This window comes from Corapipo altera, unplaced genomic scaffold, assembly GCF_003945725.1.
Source record: "Corapipo altera isolate COAL_440 unplaced genomic scaffold, ASM394572v1 175, whole genome shotgun sequence".
NCBI lineage: Eukaryota > Metazoa > Chordata > Aves > Passeriformes > Pipridae > Corapipo > Corapipo altera.
In genome coordinates, this window is record NW_020884942.1 from 3,389,184 (window position 1) to 3,405,658 (window position 16,475).

A 16,475-nucleotide genomic window follows, 5' to 3' on the forward strand; every position below is an offset into this window, starting at 1 on the left:
GGAATTTTGGTAGCAGAAGGCATGAAACCCACCTTAGAGAATTTCAGCCCAAACCATTAATTTAAGAGGCTGAGCAGCTGAGGAGAGAGACAGCTTGGTAAGTGCCAGCTGCTGTGCAGGGCAAGCACTACCTGCCACGGCCAGAGGACTGCACAGTGGTCACTTCCTCCAGGGCTTGCACTCCTACAGAGGGGTGAGAAATTCTTTAATGCTGATTAAATTAAATTACTTCACATGAGCCCAGTGCTAAGTGAGATCCTTTGAATGTGGGAGACAGCAAGACTGACTGCTACAGAGCTTCCTAACTACACAGGACATGCACATTCAAGAGATTCACACTCTTGAGGATCCATACTTTTTTTTTTTTTGCCTAGAGTTGATATAAAAACACAATGCACATAAAGTACATTTTAAAACAATCTAGACTGATATAGGTCAGTGGGTCTACATCAAAGGGGTTTCTACATTTACTGTAATGCCAAGTCCTTCCTCCGTTTTCCTGGGACAACATGTATAATTGCAATACAAAGGTGAGAGAAACATTACAAGAACTTTCATTAATTTAGAGTCTACTATGATTCATCTTTCATTATGTCTCATCACATTCCCAGCAGTAAATCCTATCCATTTTTTCACCACCGCCAACAAAAAAAAAATCATACATACAAACAAAATATTTCCTAGATGAGTCTAGTGAATCTTCCTGCTCCATATCATCCGATAAACTAACAGCTGCATTTCTGCTCTCCAGTGGGGACAGCATTTCACTGCCACAGAACTCTGCCTTGCAGGGTGATCTGACTAAAGAACACAGAAACCACAGGAGGTGGAAAGCCTAAAGAGGAAGACAGGTATGGAGCACTTTGCAACAAAACTGAAGTCGCTTGTAAATGAAAGAAGTAGGTTTGTAGCCCCGTACAGTTAGAAAAAACACACCTTCTGAATGCAAATCAATACTAGGCTGTCTATCTAGCCCTACAGGGAGATGACATAAAATAGCTTTATGAAAGGTGTGAATCACCTCATTCATCTCAACTGCAAAGCTGAAAGATAATTCAGATGTTCACAACTGTTTTTTACCACCGACAGATTACTTTTTAATATGAACTAGTTCGTAATATGCTTTAGCTGCTGTGGTAATATCTATATAAGGTGGCAGAGCACAGAAGATTTCAAATATATTGATAGGTTCATGATCAATTGTATTTCTTCTGTTTTATTTTTTCTGTCAACATAAAAATCTCTAAGAAGGTTAGACCGGAAGAAGAAACAAAAGCAAAGATAAATCTAAAGGAACCAAGGGACCATTAGATATTTGGGTCACAGCCTCAGAAAGTGAAATTGAAAGAAGAGTACTGGAGAAGTGAAGAATAATAATTCCTCAACACTCCCTTCCCCCCCAAGATTTGAATGCTTCCATTTTTGCCATTTCACTTGAAAGCAATACGTGAAACCAAGTGCTCAGACAACACGTTTTTTCTTTTAAAAATACATATGAGTCTTGCTTAAGTATTAATTTTACAGCCCAAATTCCAAACGCTTTCAATCAGCTTGTCCAGTAAGCCTGCGTGTAACTTCACTCTTGTGCATGACTTGAGAATGAGAAACAGCTACTTTCTCCAGAGTTTTCACTAGTATTTGAATGAATTTCTTTAGGATCCATTCCCACTTCCATAATTTTTTTTATTTTTAGGGAGAAGAAAGAGGAAAACTATAAAAACCTGGATGATATAAGCAAGAATTTTAAGAAAAGCACAATGTGCTCTTGCTGCCATTTACACAAAAGAAAGAGCAATCATTTACAGAGCAGAAACAAAACTAAGCAACTGATGACTAGACAAGACACACCTCACTAGGGCCAATTCTTGAACTTCATGACACAGTAATTAATTAAAACAGGCTGCAGCAAGACTACAGTATCACAAGGTCTCTGCATCCTGCTTCCTTTCTTTGGTTCCTTATGCAGACAATGGCACTGTCAGGAGCAGGGACGCTCATGCAAAACTGGAGTTTGTTGCCACGAATTGGAGCCACAAGCATTGGAAGGCAACACACAGCAGGCAAGAGAGGAAACAGCCAAACATAGATGACAGCAACTGGAGAGGAACACTCTTTCACTGTGACCATGCAGAAGAACCAGCTGACAGCCCCACAGGTTGCTTACAAGACACCAGTAGGCTGTTTTTGATGGTCTGAGAAAAATCTAGATTTATGCTCAGATCAATTCTTCCATATTGGACCACTATGTGCAAAATAATGCTCCACAGCAGGAAAGAGGCGACGGAAGTAGTATCAGAGGGCTTGGTTCAGCAACTCCTGATGTCGAGACACCCAGTAGCATCAAGTCACACAAAATACAAGTACAGTTAAAGACACAACACTCTGCTGTGCTTCAGTCTTCTGTGGGGAGGTAGTGGGTTTCTGTGGCTGTGTTTTGGTAGCGGGGGGGAGCTACAGGGATGGCTTCTGTTAGAAGCTGCTAGAAGCTTCCCCAGTCCCGTGGAGCCAATGCCACCCGGCTCTAGGAAGGACTTCTGGCTGCTGGCCAAGGCTGAGCCCATCAGGAGCAATAGTAACGTCTCTGTGATAACATATTTAAGAATAGAAGATTGTTGCGCAGAAGAAAATTCCAGCCAGGGAAAAGGAGAGTGAGAACACGGGAAAAACAATGTAGACACCAAGGTCACTGCAGAAAGAGGGGCAGGAGGTGCTCCAGGCACCAGAGCTGAGGCCCCCTGTGGCCCGTGGTGCAGAGCAGGGCAGGGCAGCTGTGCCCCTGCAGCCCTAGGGGAGCATCGGGGTGCAAAGACCCACCTGCAGCCCATGGAGGCTCCCATGCTGGAGCATATGGATATCTGAAGGAGGCTGTGACCCCGTGGGAGGCCCAAGATGGAGCAGGGTCCTGCTGGAGACCTGCAGCCTGTGGAGAGGGAAGCCCAGGCTGGAGCAGGTTTTTCCTGGGTAGGACTCGTGGCCCCTGTGGGGGACCCACGCTGGTACAGCTCATTCATGAAGGACTGCACCTCATGGAGGAGTGACCCACGGGACAACAGTTTGGGAAGAGCTGCTGCTTGAGGGATGGACTCATGCTGGAGAGGTCCATCAAGGACTGTCTCCCGTGGGAGGGACCCCATAGGAGCAAGGACTCCTCTCTCTGAGCAGCAGCAGAAACAAAAACTGACTGTAACCCCCATTCCCCATCCCCCTGCACCGCTGGGGGGGAGGAGGGAAAACATGGAAGGAAGGAGGGGTGGGGGGAAGGTATTTTTTAAGACTGTTTTATTTCTCACTCTTTGGCTCTTATCCTGTTACTAATAAATATAAGTACTATCCCCACTTTGAGTCTTGTTTTGCCCATGAAGGTAATCAGTCACTTACCTCTCCCAGCTCTTATCTCTACGTATGAATTCTTAGCTGTTTTTTTTCTCTCTCCTCTGTCCAGCTGCAGAGGGAGAGTGAGAGAGCGGCTTTAGTGGGTACCTGGTATCTGGCCAGGGTCGACCCACTACAGTGGATTTAATAGTTTGAGATTAACACAGCTCTGAACTCGAAGGGCTTTGGGTCAAACTCTCAAGTGAATCATGGAACAGGATTCACAGCCAGGAAACCCCAAAAAACTTGCCCCTCCTGAAAAAGTCAAAATTAACAGAAGAATGCACCTAAAAAGAATTATAAAGAAGCACTTCAATGACCTTAGAGTAACTTGCATTTGATTTCAGACAAGTACTTGGGATTTTTAGCTGCAAACATTCAATGAAAATCAATGGAGGCTCAAACAGTTCAAACTCCACACATATCACAGAGTTCGTGACAACATTCAGTAGTCCAAAAAGCAGCAAGGGCCCATCAGCAAGCTAATATACCCCCCATGAAATTGAGGGCCACGACAATATTTCCACTTAAACACATGGTTCTTCTGAAGCCAGGATGGGCCTGGCCTTCTGCCCTTCCTCATTTGTTTTGGCTTTGGTCTGTTCTGTCTGCCTAGACCACGCAGAACGTCCTGGCAGTATCAGGAGCAGATGAAGGCAGCAATGAGGAATGAAGAACTGCAGGATTAATGACAGTCCACAATGAAATCTCACCCAACTTCTGGGTACCAGCCATAGCCCCAAGCTGGAAAGTAGCCGAGCTCGCCACATATGACATTCCACCACTCCCTCCTGGACCCCAGCAATGTGTTTAGCAGGAAGGCCTGTATCTTTCTGGGACATCTTGAGCCAGGATAATGGATTCTGAAACAGATGCAGCTTCCCAAAGGCTGAGGAGAGGCAGGAAGATGTCTTAAAAGCCTTTAGGTTGGGACCACAGACAAATAACTTTTGAAAACCAGTGTGGAAACCTTTGATAGGCTCCTACCACTCGGCAATACTACAATGTATGTTTGACCGAAGGTAGGTCCCTTGGGCTCCACACTTTGTTTCCCCCATGGAAAAGAAGACGACACCTTTCATTAGTTTGCTTAGCCTGTAAGCAATTCCTAGTGGAGCCTGCCCTTTGCTATATGCATGTTCAGTGTTCTCCCAGGGCCTGCTTTTGATCCTATGCACCTGTTATATAAATTAAGAAATCATGTTTCTTCCCTTACATCACTCAAACAAGGCTCCCTTCACAGCACTCTGAACTGATTATCCTTCCCTTCTTGCTTGTGCTGTTCCATTCAAAACCACCAGCATTACTGAAGGTTTAGAGCTCCCCATCCAAGCTGTCCAGAGCAGCCCACCGTGCCACGGAGCTGTCTGAGGCTAGCTCTACACACTGCCAGGCAGCACTGGCTACACTCAATCCACACTTGGAAAAGCCAGAGGCAAGCAGTGAGAAAGGAAGCTGGGCTGGGGGTGGCAGCCACCAGAGACACAGCAGCAGCCAAACTGACACAAGCCAGCCCTATTCAGTCCTTGCTGCTCAGCTAATGTTTTGGCACCTGTGATAGTAGCTCTAGAACAGACTTTCCAAACCTAAGCCAACAGCCCTGCCAGCAAATGACATAGCCACTTTTCATCCCAGCTGGGGTTTATTGCTATCAGAGAAGGCCACAGAGCACAGCAAGTCTGTCACCAGCAACGGGGAAGCTCCCAGTGAGCTTTAGATCAGAACCAGGTACAGCCAAACCACAGCTGCTTTTAGAGGAGGGTGAATTGCATTTCCTGACATACCCAGAGCAAACCAGGTTAGGAAGAGTAAATTTGATTACTGCAGCTTGAAACTGAAAATGCAGCACTTTAGCCAAATACAATTTTGGGCTGCTGTGAATGGTAATAGATATATTTTTCCCAAAGTTAACTAAAATTAAGAGACTAAAGCCAAGCCTTCTCTGAGCAGAAATTTGAAAGCCTTTCTCCGAGAGCAATGGTTCCAATTTCTTTTTTAAAAGCCCTACTCTGTTTTGGGAAGGCAGTGGCTTTTCTACATATTCTTTGTTTTCTTGCCCTCGGACTCATTACACCTCTCCTTTTAACTGTCCATGTAAAAAGAGAAGATAACTATCCTGCACTTCTGAAAAAGCGCATCTTCTTGTGATTTGCAAGGAGGGAATATTTTGACCTCCATCAAAGGGCAACCATATAAGACCCTGGGTGCTGTTCCCCAAGTATTACTTAGTAAGCCCCTGTTCCTTCTAAAATCATCACTCCAGCCTTCCATTTCCCACTTTTTTTGTGTTTCCTTATGGAAGAACAACAAGGTGGGAACACAGGACATAAGGGTTTGATATCTGACTAACAGGGATGGTGCACTTCTTGCTATGAGGAAAGGCTGAGAGAATTGGGATTGTTCAGCCTGGAGAAGAGAAGGATTTGGGATGACTTCCAGTACCTGAAGGGAGCCTGCAAGAAAGATGGTGACAAACTATTTACAAGGGCCTGGAATGACAGGACAAGGGGGAATGCCCTCAAACTGACAGAGAGTAGGTTAAGATTGGACATTACAAATAAATTCTTTACTGTGAGGGTGGTGAGGCCCTGGCACAGGTTGCCCAGAGAAGTTGTGAATGCTCCATCCCCGAAAGCGTTCAAGGCCAGGCTGGGCAGCGCTTGGAGCAACCTGGTCTAGTGGGTGGCATCCCTATCCATGAAAGGGGGTTGGAACCAGATGATCTTCAAGGTCCCTTCCAACCAGAACCATTCTATGATTTCCTCCTCTGACAGGCTCCCAGGACAAGCCATGTAGAGCACAGTCACCCAGTATTCTGCAGACAGACACACGTGCTTTGGAACGGCAAGATGCAAGTGCTGACCTGGAAGCAGGAGAGAATGATCTGAATTGAGGCACAGTATCACACTAGGTATGGCTGCACTGCTGGCAGCAGAGCACTGGATTACAGCTATCTGCAGCATGCTGGAGGCAAGACCAAATCCACCTGGAGACACAACCTTACACAACCCTCATCTCTTGAAGCCTTGTTTCTTCAGCCACAAAGCAATTTCCTATATCAGTAACAATGCAACATCACTCAAAAATGAACACCCCAAAACAGGTGAAGCACTGAAAAATAGAGGGTTAAGGGTCAGATCTAGTCTTAACCTGGATAACTGGAGATCCTCAGGCTTGCTTTCAAAATCATCCCATTTCTATTTGCAAGACTTAAAACTTTAGTCATCTTCCTCTGTTTACAGTAGCCTAATTTCCATCTTCTGGCCTATACACCTGCAAGACAGGGAACTACTGCCAGCAAAATCTAAAGTGGATACTTAAGTTAGGAGCATATGCCCCACCTAAACCTCATGTCTCCACGTATCTCCACACTGCCTTGCTGCAACACTGCAGTTTTCCCACTGGTAGCCTTGCAACTAAACTGCTGTTGAAAGTTTGGTCACTTGAAAACTGCTTTTTCTGCACACTCCCCTCCACCATTACATGGCAAATCTGCGACTTCGTTATTTTGCTTTACTGTCCACAGAATTTGATATCCCCACACAGTTTGCTCCTTCTTCACAATACTGAAACTTATAAAGGAGGACGAAACATTCTTGGGGCTCAAACACCAAATCAAATCATGATGCTTAATGAGTCGCCACATCTGGAATTCACATTGTTCATTCCAGGTGCGCATGTCCCAAATCAAGGCTAGACTCACACGCAAAAAGCTTATTGCTCTGTCTGTCGCTAGTGCAAATGCACAGAGCACTGTTTCAGAGCAGAACAAAACAGAGCAGTTGTCACATACCAGTGTTACTGCGAAGAGGAATGTCCTGAGAACAGGATAAGAAGCAAAAGGTCTGCATTTCGGCAGGGAATAATTAAATTTTGTATTAGGAATAAACCCAAGCAATAAGGTAATTAAGCAATGGAACAAACAGCCTAAAAAGGCTGTGATCTTCTACCCCTGATTTAAACACAGTTTATTCTGGGCTGCAAGTAGCAAGACTGGACCAAATGATCACTTCAGGTCTACGTCAGCACTATTTTCTATTATTCTAATCTTTCAGCAGCTCTCAGCAGTGTACTTTTCCTAGTTACATCCAGTTTTCAACAGATTACTCTCCCTTTATTCACATTTCCTAGTACAAACACCCAAGGCAAGCTGTTCCTGGACAGCAGCTCCTTTGGCACTATGTTGCTGTACCTTTTGTGAGGATTTGGCCTTTAAGATCTCTCAAGAGTAGAGCCTTAATTTCAAAGCAGGGATCTTGCTCATTTTACTCCATATTTACCAAGAACAAAGGGAAGACTATGCAAATGCCCTACTACTTAGACCTGAACAAAGTGGAAGCAAACATGTAGATGTGAATGGGAGACATAACAGTAGGGGAAAAAAACAGTCCTTTCCAAAAGCAAAATGACTTTGTCAGGGTCCCTTTGCACTATGTGCATGGATGATTTGTGACAAAACAAAAAAGTGCTAGCCTAGCACATCATCCATGTCAGAGATTAGAACACTTCAAAACCCTCAGTAGTTCAAGCACTTTCTGGAACTTGAAAGGCTTTCTTAGGAAATGCTTAGCTTCTTTATGGTTTTTACATGACTTTGATGTGCACCTAAGAGTGAGGAACCTTAATCTGAAGGTTTTCTACGGAAAACACCCATATTGTACAATAAATCACAAAATCTTGTCACCTCGATTAACGTGAGTCAAAAGTTTGCAAAAACTTTTTGCCAGAAGTTAAAGATTCGGAGTCATTATTATGATATTCAAATAAGAACCTGGAATTTCCAAGCACTTAATTACTTTCAAAAGCTTCTCCAATAATAGCACTGGAGTAATATTTCTTATCATTGACAAAGTATGGTGTGCAAGGCAGTTATGCACATGTCACTTTTCATGCCCATTCTCTCCTTAAAGTGGAGATTTAAAGTTAAGGGATCTGTGAAAACACCATCAATTCCTGGTGTGTTACAAAACCTCTTCTCTGAGTGCAAACATGGATGTATAAACACATCAGCTTGGTTTTCCCCCGTCACTATCCACCCTTTACCCCCAGTAGCATTAATGAGAATTATGCATGCATAACGAGCACAGAATAGTCCCCTTATGAATAGGGGCCTTGTTGGAACAATGAATACATTTAACCATTAACATCTAGGGATGTGTCCAACTACCCAATTTAACCAGTTGTCAAACAAAGCTACCCTGACCTATCTGATATCCTCAGGTTCCAACACAGCTCTCTGAAATTTGTTTCCCATTTGTTTTTAAAGGACACGGCAGTGACAGTGGAGTGCATAGCAGAGTAGGGGCTCTTTGTGAGAACAAGCTCCTTGGAGAAGGATATCCCTCCAGAATAGCTGTCACATCTACCATGTGATGGAAGAACTCTGCAGAGGGAAAGACCATGACCCCAGGAAGCAAGCAGAATCGTCAGAAGATCAAAAAATCTATATACACATATTTCAAATGCATATATATGCTGGCCATCAGTATTAATAGAAACTCAGTAAGAACAGAGTTCTTACTCAGAGAAGAGAAAGGCAGAAAATGGCACAGAATCATACAAAGTAGGCTAAAAAATAAATTCCAAAAGAAAAGAGTAGAAAGACAACTTCTAGTGGAATAATTTTATATCCTCTACAACTCTGAAATTCCTATGCAATTGCCTGGCTACAGTTGTTCTTTATTCCTATATTTTAGCTATCAAAATGCAAAAGAGAACCTGAGGATACATATCAATGATACTTCCCCGAGATTTTTCAGTCCGCAAAATAAATGTAACAGTATTGCCTGTGATATTTAAAATTCTTCCATTGCCTTAAAACTCCTTCTGTATTCTTCCAACTAGTGCCTTGAAATTTCATAAGAAAAAACTTCGGACATTAATCATGCATGTATGAATATACTAGGAAGGTAATTAATAACCATCCTTTAAAACTGATGGACTGAAAAGAGTAAAATGGACTGAAAAGAGTAAAATGGACTGAAAAGAGTAAAATGGACAGATTTATTCTCAGGGAAGTACACACACAGTGCGTATCCATAATACGAGGCAAGGTGGTGGTTGCTCTACCATAAATCATTTCTGTAATAGTGCTGAGCTCCTCATAGCTGTACCAGGCACAGAGCCCCAGGGCTTGTATCAAGCACGATACAATTCATCTGGCAAGGCTGCCAGGACAAGCCTTTGGCATGGCTGTAGCACCTTGTAGAGGTGAGACAACCTTCAATCCACGGGGGTCCTTTGGGTGTCACCCTGCTGAGCTGCACTGCTTTACCCACCATCAGATGCCACTAAACTACAGGACTCACTATGGAATTGGCAAAGTCTTCTCAGTTGCTTGACTTTCATCTGACATCCTAAAATAGGGAGATAAATATTGTCATTACATTCTTCTATAGAGGGTGGTCCTAAGGACCAGTGTTGATAAAGCAGTTCAGACACAAAGGGCTCAGTGCACATGTCAACATTGCTACAAAAAATATTTAGCTCTTGTAAGGGACAAAACACAGCCATAAAAAAGTATTCTGGACACCTGTTACCTTTCTAATGGACAGAACAGCTTGGCACACAGTCCTACTACCTTTGCTCCACACACAACACAGGTCAGTTCCCTTTCCAGACCAGCACACTTTGGATCTACAGACCACCCTGGGTCATGAAGGACACAAAAAGAGGGAAAAACCTTGTTCTCCTAAGTCTGTGCTACGTAATCCTGTGGACCTAGCTCTTAGCTTGAGGCTCAGGTTAATTCTGTGGATCTAATCTGAAGAAGATACTGAAGAAGTATTTTATGTTTTTCCATCAAATAATATACTGCCTTAAAATATTACATCTTCTCTGCAGAATGTAGAAAGAGGTTTGCCTCCCTATACAATTTTATCCTTAATATAAATCATTAAATATTAGTGAGGTGCCTTATTTCATCCACTGATGTTACTTTAATGTGGACAAAACAAATACCTTTAAATACATCTTTAGAGATACCAGGATGAGTTTATCATATCAAATACTGATACCTAATTCAAATCAACCAATTGATACACTAAATATAAATGTTGTTGCAGGCCTGGCTGCTGTCTGCAAATTGATTCTGATCCATCAAAATTCTTATTTTCCCCTAAAAGCAGTAGCTGTGCTCTAAACTCTTAAGTGATGAGTATGTATTTGAAGTATTATTAAACATATGGCTTTTTATCATGTCATTTTATGCTTTCATAGAAGAGAGATTCAGTTACAAAGACTTTACAATACTTGGAACTCTAGCTCTAGTTTTATACCATTTAAAAGCAAAACCCTTTCACTGCCCAGGGTGCATTTTGCACATATTTTTGCTTTTTACAGATCCTCAGGTTATGCCAATTTTCATGATTAATCCTTACAAAAGCTTTTACTTATTTTGACGTATTTACTTTATTGATTTATACAGCCATTATCATGCCTGCAACATACTGGGGGGGGGGGCATTATTTTTATATTAATTTCTGATAACAATCCGACAGCAAAACTTCCGTGGCACATAACGTGCTATAGAGGCAGCTCTTGGGAGCCACCAGTATTTTAAGAATGGGTCATTTCTGACTAAGCTTGTTCTCCATCCTGAGATCCAGTTCAACACCAGAATCACCAGGCCTCGAGCTAACCATTTAAAAAAAAAAAAAAAAAATCACTATACAGTCTTTTCGGCAGAGATTTTTGAAAGAATAAGTAGACCATACGAGAGTTGTAGGAATACTTGGCTCTTTCCCGTGACTCAGTTTGACAACAAGATTGTGCGCTGGGGGAGAGCAGGTTCTCTGCTGACTCTTGGATTCCTTCCCAAGACATTTACAGGAAAGGCTGATCTGAATAACTAAGCCAGTCATCTCACCTGGACCAAATGTTCATGTAAGTCACCGAGGACAATGCTTTTTGGGGCTCATAGATATGAAAACTGCAGGTTTCCACCTGGAAGTGGAACAGCAATTCCATCTTTATGAGGCACTAAGTAAGTTTAAACAGATTTTTTTGCCTATAGATCACTCCCAGGAGGCATTACCAAGTCAGCAGCTGGTCCTGCGTCAAACAGAAATTTAAGACACAGCAAAAGAAGGGAAAAAAAAGATATCACTGCTGGCAGAAGTCTTGCCTGCATCCACAGCCATCACCAGCCTTAGGTTAACACTTCTGTCTGAGCCTGAAGAGTGCTAAAAAATCCTGAAAAGATTAATGAAGCAAGGAACCTTTCTTCTAAGGTTGCAGGCTGCAAAAGCATAGCTTTTTTTCTACTCAGAACACCTATCACAGCAAGTACAGAATACACACCCCCTGACTGCTCAGAGGCTGGATGAGAGAAGTGAAGGAAGGACAGCTTTCAGGTTCAGAAACCAAGGGGACTTCTAGCCTTTTTCCTCACATAAAGAATTAAGTGAAAGTCAGCCTGAAGAAATAAGATGGAACTCACTGACGTTTTTTCTGGCTGCAGTCTACAACCCTTTAACAGCAGTTTTTCAGCAATGAAAGAGCTCACACTAACACACCATGATACATCCTGTAGACAGGGAAACTGAGGCACAACTGGTCTTGGCTATGCAGAGAGTGACAAAGATGGGAATAGAATCCATCTTACACTGGACCAGTCCATCCCTCCAACAGGTAGTCTGTGCTGTAAACCAACAAGAAGCCTGTGTGTTCATAAATAAACAAATACTAAGTAATGCTAAGGACATTTCAAACTTGTATTACACTCAAGATTGTCTAAAAGAAACAGAAACCTCATAGAAACAAGATTATTTTTTGTGTCTTTTTAAAAAATCTTAAGCACCCTACGCAACTGTGCTCACCCAGCAATCTTTGCTCTCAGATGCACCTTTCATCCACCCTACTGAAAGTATTCCCACACAATCACGTATGGCAGGTGAACAGGACACACAAGTATGAACTGCAGTTCACACAACAGGATTTTAGCATCTCACTCTGATGGGGCAAAGACCTCCCAGAGCCAATAAAGCGAGTACATGTCACATCTGGCACACACCAGACTCAGCAGTGGCTTTTGACAGAATGCTGCTGGGAGCAAAATGCGTTTCATTACTGCACCTTTAGCAAGGGAACTACAGAGTTCTCATCAACAAGATAAAAATAAAAAGCTGAATGTTAAGAGAAAAACAACAAAATAACGTGTGGCATGCTCCTTTCTCAACATAGATGGGAGCTTTGCCACAGACTGAGAAGAAATGAGATCCCATCTAACACATGCACCACATGCATCAAGGAGCTTCTGGTAGGAATCTTGGACTTTCCTGTCACTATGCAGAAAGTAAAACAGTTTTAATGTATAAATCGTTAATGCATGTCCAGCTCTGCCACGGGATGTTCAGCACACACACGTGGTAATGAACACTCCTGCTGATTTAAGGTGCAGGATGACAGAGGATAATAAAGCAGCTTTTAACAGGACAAAATCTCCCCTTCAGAAGTGCATCCCTGAGCACAACCTGGGAATCTGTGCTCTTTGTGAAGCAGTAGAGCAGCAAGATAAAGCTAATCATCCCTTTGGTAGTTCTCCATAAGATGATTATTTAGAAGGTAAAGAGTTCCTAGAATTCTTTCACAAGTGACAAATATTTTCTCTGCTTCCCAGAAATCAGCCCAATTCTTCTCTCTTATCATACATCTACAGACTTGGGGTTTTTTGCATGCTTATACACTAGTCAATCAGCCAGAGAGAGAACTGAGCATATATAAATGGGTAGGATGTTCTCATGGTCACACGATTACCAAAGGAATCACAAGAGGACTTTTATTCTGGTTCTGCTCCAATTCACTGCCTGAATGCAGACAAGTCACAGACTCCAGTTGGGTTCATTCAGTTTTCCTACTGAGAACTTGGAAAGCAGTGCCAGGCAGGCACCACCGTGCTCCGTGCCACAGAGCAGCCTCTGAATAACCGGAACTTCACAGGGAGCCCATGCCAGCGTGCAGGGAATGCTGTAACACAACCCAGGGCTCACAGGGCATCGCCGAGGCGGCCCCGTGTCTGGGAGCGATACCACACGTAGCAGCACCCATCAAGTCTGAGGTATCCAGACTCCCTGGAACCAAAGGCTTAGGCCCTTGGCAGGATTAACACAGCCGTTCACCCTTGGAGACAGCATAGAATTCTCTCTCATCAAACTGCTAACCAAGGAGCTCCTACAAAAACATCCCGGCTCAGTCTGTGATAATCAAAGCACAAGTCCAGGAACACATTAACTCATTTTCCAGTCTGAAGGAACACACAAAAAACTCCTTTCCTGTGGATCATGGTCAACGCAGTAGTACCCTTACCTGACCAACCTGTCTGTTATTAACTGCAGCAAATTACCCTTGAAACATTCCCATTGTTCCAGAAAAGTAGGGTACCAGACAGGAGCACTGACTCCACTAGTAGAGAAGGAAGTGTTAGAGACAAACCAAGATCTGCTGCTCAAAAATACCTGTTTGGGCCTCTTATTCATCCCATGTCCAAACACTTCTTCCTTAACCCTGCCCTCAATAACAGACTAGAATCCAAAGCAGAAAAATCTCATGTCTTTGGGGGGAAACTGTGGAAGAGAAATTTAAAAAAAAGACTCCTGGACACCTCTAAGGTGGTGACAATTTCCAGAAAGGTTGCTGCAAGAGTCACATTGCATCTCAAAAAGAAAAGCGTTTTTTCCTCAGGAGTCTTCTTCCTTCCCTTGCCACTACATTTTATACAAGAGGCTGGGAGCTCCTGCCCAAAGCCACATCTCACTGTACATACTGCTGACACCCCTCTCCCATCCACTCAGCAATCCCAGCGACCTGCTGCAGACCAGGCAAACACAGGGAAGCAGCTTCCAGTTCACCAGTCCCCATAAGACTTGTATCCAGGATCCATTATCATATCCTAGATCCATCAGCATGCATCTTCAGCACCGCAACCACAACTAATACACCACAAGAGATATAGGCTACAAACTCTCCCAAGTATTTAGAGTTAATTTTATTACAGGTGAAAAGACTTTAACCTCTGTGAGATTTGTTGTATTAGCCTGTAAATAGTAGCTTGAGATTAGTCAAGGGTTTTCAACACTCCTGTGATTGAAAATATGTCATAAACAATCAGGATTGCAAAAGTTTCAGTCTTTAGAGAAAATAATCCAAAACCAACATGCAAGCACTGAGGACTGAGGAGCACGCCAGTGCAGTGCAGGTCTGGCCCACGGGACCAGAAGTGAGTGGGAACATGCTGCTCTACAGTGTCACTCCCACCTGCCCATCACTCTTTCCCTCTTCTGCTTTAACTGACATTTGAGGTCTTCAGGGGACACGCTTCAACATTTGTGTATTGCTAAAATTAATAATAAAACGAGCCTCAGTGTGAGAGAGAAACATGTGAAGGGTAGGTTGTATTAAGATATATTCACTAGTAATAGCTGCCAGATGAAAACACTGGAAAACACTTCACTATCTCATTAAAAGAGAGCACAGGACACATAACTGCCTGGCAAGCTATCATCATTAAAGCACAAAAGCTTTGGTAGAGCTGAGTAATAATCAAGAAACAGGGAAGATCAATATGCACCACTTTTCTGCAGCTCTGCTCCACTCCTCTTCAAAAGAAACCTTTATGAGCTAAAATTTAAAAGCACATTACCCTCTCTCACCCTCTCTCATGCAGATTATTTTCAAAGAGCTTGTTATTCAACAGGAAAGTTCAATATGACACAAGAAAACAATGAAAGAACCCTCCACGGCAAGGGAGTTAGAACTAGGTGATCTCTGAGATCCCTTCTATCCCAAATCATTCCAGGATTCTCTGAAGTATCACTGCATCTACACCTTGACCTTCTGCAAATGCAGAATTTTCTCAAAGTTTCATCTACAGCAGCAGAGTTTCACAGAAAATGTAAAACAATCAATTTAAATTTTGAGGAACTTTTTCCAGAAAGAGCTCAGGAGAGATGGTTAAGCTTTCATCAAAATGGATGAAAAGCCTCATTTTCCCTCTTTTTTAGCTCTCCAAGACAAACATGACCTCATGCCTCTATCAGCACAGAACACTAGCACCAAGTTTCAAAATGCCATTCCTGCAGATCTCTTCTTGCCACAAAATGACAAATGATTCCTTACCCAAGGATAACTCTACACCTATGTGTCATCTCAGCTACTTCATGAAAAGTGAAGATCACCAGCACTATGCAGTCATTCACAGCCCTAAGAGATCAGCCCAATGGCCTATCAAATTTAATCTCCAGGACAGAAACCCATGCCAGAAAACATATCCAAAACTCATCTAAGATAAGTCTTTCCATCAAACTCTGCTTTGAATTGAACTGCTCAAAAAAAAAAAAAACCAAACGCACACATACAAAAAAAAGGCAACAACCCAAACTGAAACTTATACTGTCACACATCTGTTGGCATAAGGCAGCTAGAGACTGTGACATGAGATTGATAGTCTCTGCTTTCCTATTCCGATTCCTGTAAACATTTTCTTCAAACAGACTCACTGAATCGTTTAGGTTGGAAAACACGTAAAAGTGAGTGATGCAACTCCATTATCTAGACAGATATATTGTCATTCACAAGTTTAATCACGTTTTTATACTATAAAGCAATTTATCCCCTTGCCATGGATTTTACAGAGTAGTTGTAGAATACACAAAAAAAAATTAATCTGTTCTTATTATCTGTGTGTTACTTTCCCCTTTCAGTGCTGCCAGGCATTGTTCAGGAGCTGTGAAAAGGCAAAAGGGAACACCACTCCGCTCATCAACTTTCCCAAGTGCTGCAGACTTGCTGTTTAACTAAGCAAAACCCAAGTTCTTTTGGCTGCGTCCTTCCAAGGTGTCACCCCTGCCTCTCTTTATGACAGCGCTCCCGAATTCATCTGCAGGATAACCCTTCCAAATCAGAATTGAGAGAGTATTCACCACCCGCTCGAGGACCCCACATCTGAGCAGTAAAACAAGCCTTCCCTAACAACTCGGCTACTGATTTGCGTTCCACGACAGAGATCCTTCCCGCGAAGAATCCTCTGCGGCAGGTACTCAGCAAAGGAACCTCACAAGTCTGAAACACGCGGGTAAGACAGACCGCGCTTACGGTGGAGACCGACA

General features: G+C 42.9%; 1 protein-coding gene across 3 annotated transcripts in view; it reads right to left on the reverse strand.

Annotated features, from left to right (window-relative positions):
• LOC113955844 (glypican-5-like) overlaps positions 1-16,475 on the reverse strand; it is a 408,368-nt gene that overhangs the window by 354,997 nt on the left and 36,896 nt on the right. The gene's annotated exons all lie outside the window — the stretch shown is intronic.